At 40.6% G+C, this 5,043-nt stretch overlaps 1 protein-coding gene across 1 annotated transcript in view; it reads right to left on the bottom strand.

Annotated features, from left to right (window-relative positions):
* Positions 1 to 1,219: 1,219 nt before the first annotated feature.
* The window catches only part of LOC103592846 (dystrobrevin alpha-like), a 28,364-nt gene continuing 24,540 nt past the window's right edge, over positions 1,220 to 5,043 (bottom strand). The window contains exon 7 of the mRNA XM_008575707.1: positions 1,220 to 4,857. The gene's annotated coding sequence lies outside the window, so the exon portion shown is untranslated. The remainder of the gene's footprint in view (positions 4,858 to 5,043) is intronic.

Raw genomic sequence — 5,043 nt, 5'->3', positions numbered from 1 at the left:
GACAGACACATAAAATTAACTATAAATCTATGGTATTGGCACACAATGCATAAAGATGAGGACAGATCCAGTAATAGATTTTAACATTACTTTTTATTTCCTACATGATTTAAAAGACAGACGCATAAAATTAACTATAAATCTATGGTATTGGCACACAATGCATAAAGATGAGGACAGATCCAGACAAATGAGCACTTGATTACATCCAGTGGTGTTTGCCCCCCACACTGGATGAGCGAGGCTAGAGTGTCTGGAGCATTCCCTCTACCTGGAGCAGGCACACCTAAGTGCGTACCTTTCTACTTATCCTCTTGGCCTACCCACCTACCCCACTGATGGCAAGGAGATGGGTTTGCCAAGAACAAGAATTCCAAGGAAAGCAAAACTAAGTTTCTCTTTGAGGTCTAGAGCAGAGCCGGTCTAATTGGCCCTACCCAGATATTCTCAGGGTGTAGCTGTTCCCACGCTAGAGAAACTACAAAGAGACTTCCAGAAAAATGGGATGCCTGAGATACCATTTGTCTAGAGCCATTCATTCTTCATTCTTGCCCTTGTCTCTCTCTTTCAAAAAGGAAGGGAACGTGTGGGTTTCCTCACCACAATCAAGGTAACATACACAGACATCACCTTCAATAGTTTCTTTGTGTCCCTTTGTTTTTTTGTTGTTGTTGTTTGTTTCTTTGTGGACTCTTGACTCTGAGTTTTTGTCTCCCTCTTTGGCACTCTTAATGCGATTCCTGTTGCTATCACCACATTGACCTCTTTCTCACTAGCTCTAGAAACAAAACAAACACCACTAAGTCATTTATTTATTGATTAAACAAAAAATTGTTGAGCACTTAATATTTGCCAAGTACCTGACTAGAAGCTGTGGTTCCAAAGGACTGAGTGAAATGCTTGTAACAGTGTCTGACATAAAGCAAGCACTAAATACGTTAGCTGTTAGTGTTTCAGACTCACTCCCACAGTGATTAAAATAAGGCTTTCCATAAACATGAGAATAGTATCTCCAATAGATACTAATAAAATGGCAGAATGGTAAAATAAATGTGTCCCCCACGTCAGTAAAAGGAGAGCTATTTTGCCTTAGTTGCTCAATATTCCATCAATGGGTCCTGCTTCACGCTGCAGGTACTGACCTCTCTTCTTTGAACAGACTGACCCCATGTTGCTTTAGGAAAGATTCATTGAAACAAAGGAATAAAAGCACAAGATATAGTGTTTTTAAAAACATTTTTTAATGAAGAAATAATTCCATTCCAAAATATAGACACACAATTAAATAGTTTAATCACTTCAAAATATAACATGTCCCCAGGAGGTTCCAACATACATACACACACAAAACAATACTTAACAGCAATACAAAAAAACCCATACAATAGTAGTTTTGTTACAATACCAATGAATATTGTGAAATCTTTAGTTTCTCTGAATTGGTTACTTCAAATGGTCAAATTGCAGTAGTCATAATTAAAAATATCTTACAGTTAATTAGCCTTCAGATGTAACGCTTCTAATTTTTTTTTTTCCTCTTTTTGGTTCAAAAGTAAAAATGCCCTTTCTTCTGAGGACACTGGAGTTCTAGTTTGTGGCTCCTTGTATGGAATTGAACCAAGGTGAATGCAGCAACCAAAAGCTGCCATATTTACAAGATCTATCTACAATTAACAGCCAAGAACTAATAACGGTGGACAAAGATGATCAAAATAAAAGCAGACACCAGTGCTAAATTATGATGCAACAGTTTGGCTCATGCATAGAAGAAAATACATAGTATATCACAACAAAGGCCACATTCAATGCAATTCAGTTCACATTACTACTTACAAATGAACCTTCCCTGCCTTATAGTAGATCATTCAAGAATCCATTTTTTCACAATCTCCAGCACATCCCCCCTCTGACCAACCAAACTTACCCCAACTTCCGTCCTGACCAACCACAACTGATTCCTGAATCCCATACAGTAGATTTCACCCTCCTTCCCTCCTCCATTAACATGGTGCTGTGGGGGAGGGCTGGCTGTGTTAGACCAGTGCTCATTAATAGGCCATCAGCTCTGATGAAGATGGATGTGCAAGTCATTGTGGAATAAGAAAGAAATAATTCCTGCAAAATATAGTTGTATCTAACGGACAGGACAGGTGAAACCTGCTGGGTTTGCACTTAGAACAGGCCCCAAAAGTAAATTTGGAGAGCCAAGGAAAGAAACCCACCAAAAAACACAAAAACCCAAAACAACACACGCCATTTTTTCTCGGTTACAGGACAGGGGTGCTTGAGTCTGGTCTCAGTGCTGACGTGGAGCTAAGAAAAAGAAAAGGTGGCTGGTTAGTCAGAAATTGGTCATTGGCAGCAGTTTCCAGAGTCCTTGCAATGGCTTTGTATGATGGTATCAACAACCAAGTGATGGAGTTGGTTGGCAATGAAAGCTATGATGGGGGAAGGTTTTCAGCAGAATGGTTCAAACCTTAGACAAATGTTTTGATGTAGAAACACAAAGAGACGACATATGTCAGCTCGGTCCAGCCAGTGGCTGAGTGCCACTTGCAGGGTTTGAGTTCTGAGTTCAAGAACTACCTTGCTGTGATTTTGAGCTGACAGCAGTGTAGGTAGCTGGGATGTAGTGGTTTTCAGTACTATGAGGCACCAGATGCCACCTGCTCCGTCTAGAGAGGTATGATTTCACAGAGGATGGGCAGTGGGAAAGAGAGGAGCGTTAAGACACACCAACAAAACCCGCAATAAAATCCACCTGTGCAAAGAAATCTGAGAACTGTGCAGTTGTGCTACTTTGGTGTCAGCCTGTGCTCAGGGACATTTGTCAGGCAGGTTCTCTGGAGGGAAGTATGATTAAGTACATCAAGGGACAGGATGGGCTCCTTACTAATGCCAATAAGCACTTTAATATCTCCAAGGCAAGTGATTTTTTTCCCAAAGTGCAGCCAAGGAGACGATTTTGGCCAAATGCAGGGACATAAACATGTTATAGCCCTCTGCAGAGGGGACCTGAAGATGTCAGGACCTCTGTTCTAGGTCTGTACCCACGAACTACAGACGAGGGACATGAGATGGCAGAAGGATTTTGCCAGTCCTGGAAGCAAAATTCGCTGAAGCTTTGAGGTTGACTCAGAATGTTTCTTGCTTATTTTGAATAAGGCCTTTCAGAGATTTTATTTTACAACTTTATTCTAAAGCAGTAGTTCTCAACCTTTAGTATGCATCAGAATCACCTTGAAGGCTGATTAAAATACAGATTTCTGGGCCCGACCCCCAGAGTTTATGATTCAGTAGGCCTGGGTTGGGGCCTAAGAATCTGCATTTCTAAGACATTCCCAGGTGATGCTGCTGCAGCTGATTTGGGGAACACACTTTGAGAACCACAGTTCCAAAATGATGTTCTCTTCTTTCTTTTAAAGGAGAAACAGGAATTCCAGAGAAGCTGCTAATTTAAGTACAAGGTATCCAATATGTTGCAGGTTTTTTCTTTTTTTTCATCACATCTCGAAACTAGTAGATTACTTTTTCTTTTCCCCCAGAATCTCTAAGGGAGCTCTTTAGGTATCGCTAAAGAGGACCATCAACCGTCTTTTATCCTCTTGTCTTTGATAGTTCTTTTGCACTTCAGATTTTCACTGAGTGCAAAATCCCAAGTCAACTTAGAAGAGCCTGTCTCCTTTCACGTGACCACAGAAGGCTGCATGCAGAACACCAGGTGGCCAGCTAAGGCAATAAACATTCAGAAATAAAAGGAGAGCGAATGTTTGCAAGCGCACTTTAAGCTCGTACATTTAAAGCTGAAGGCCTCCGAACAACCCGATAGGGGAACTTGTGAATGAGCGGTGCTGTTAAAGACATGCTTCCTAAAGCTAAAACGAGAGGAACAAGACCATGGAAGAGCATAGATAACTTTAGTCCGTTTGGGGTTCTTATGGCACCTGTGGTTTATAAACAGCGTTAGTAACGAGTATTTCAAAACATAGTTCACAGTTTTTAAGAAGATCTGTGCTGATTTTAAAAACTAGATTCTATATAATTTGAATGTTGCCTTTTTTTGAATATGATATCTATTTGGAAAAAATATTTACACTAAATTCTATGGCTGATTTGTTAGAGTATCTTGAAAGAAAACAACCCCAAGTTGGAAAGAAGCCCCAAAGAATGGGTTATTCCTGGTGTGTTTGGTTCAAGTCACTGCTCATAGAGATTTGGAGTCAACTGCAGACTGTGCAGGCCAAGGACCCTTCTTAACTTGCAGGCTCTAAGTTTGCACACTCAGGAATCAGATCCTTTAGGGTTAATGAATAATTGCAAGTGGTTGTTTTTTTCCAAATGCTGTGGAAAAAAAATGTACAGTGTATAATAAATTGTTTTGCTAAAATCTCAAAGAATCCAGAAATCAAACTTCTATCTATAAACAGTATTAATATCGTCATTGTAAACTGAACAGGTTCAATATCATGTGCAAAGGTTTAAAATGCTTGTTAATACCGCCATTGTGTGTAACAGCAGCATAGGTTTTCAGCCTGTGGTTTTTTTTTTTAAACCAGAGATGAGCCATGTTACATAAGATGTAGCTGATAAGTTAGTTTTGAACAGAAGTCTTTTTTTTTTTCCCCCATCTCAAAACACACACCTACCACTACAAATCTTAGAACAAAAAGTTAGCTGCACTACAGGCATCAGAACACGTCTTTGGGGTGGGATTTGTCAGGAGCTGCTGGGTGTGGCGGCTCCTCTCTTCGGTGAGGCTGCTGCCAGGCTGCTGTCTTCCTCCTCTGTGTGGGTGCGGGGCTCTCCATCATCACCAGTTTTCATGTTACTTTCATCATCTGTCTGACTATAGCTTGCCTGGGAATAAGGAATGTGTAATTTTTTTTTTTAAGATGAAAACTGTTCCTAAATTAGGGTTATGAAGCTTAGGATCCCCCCTTTCCCAGACAGACAGACAGACAGACAAACAGACAGACAGACAGACACACACACACACACACACACACACACACACACACACACACACTCCACTCCCTTCCTATG

Source organism: Galeopterus variegatus, unplaced genomic scaffold, assembly GCF_000696425.1.
Source record: "Galeopterus variegatus unplaced genomic scaffold, G_variegatus-3.0.2 Scaffold1224, whole genome shotgun sequence".
Lineage (NCBI taxonomy): Eukaryota > Metazoa > Chordata > Mammalia > Dermoptera > Cynocephalidae > Galeopterus > Galeopterus variegatus.
The sequence above is the reverse complement of the archived record's forward strand: the minus strand, read 5'-3'. Positions and strand labels throughout refer to the sequence as shown.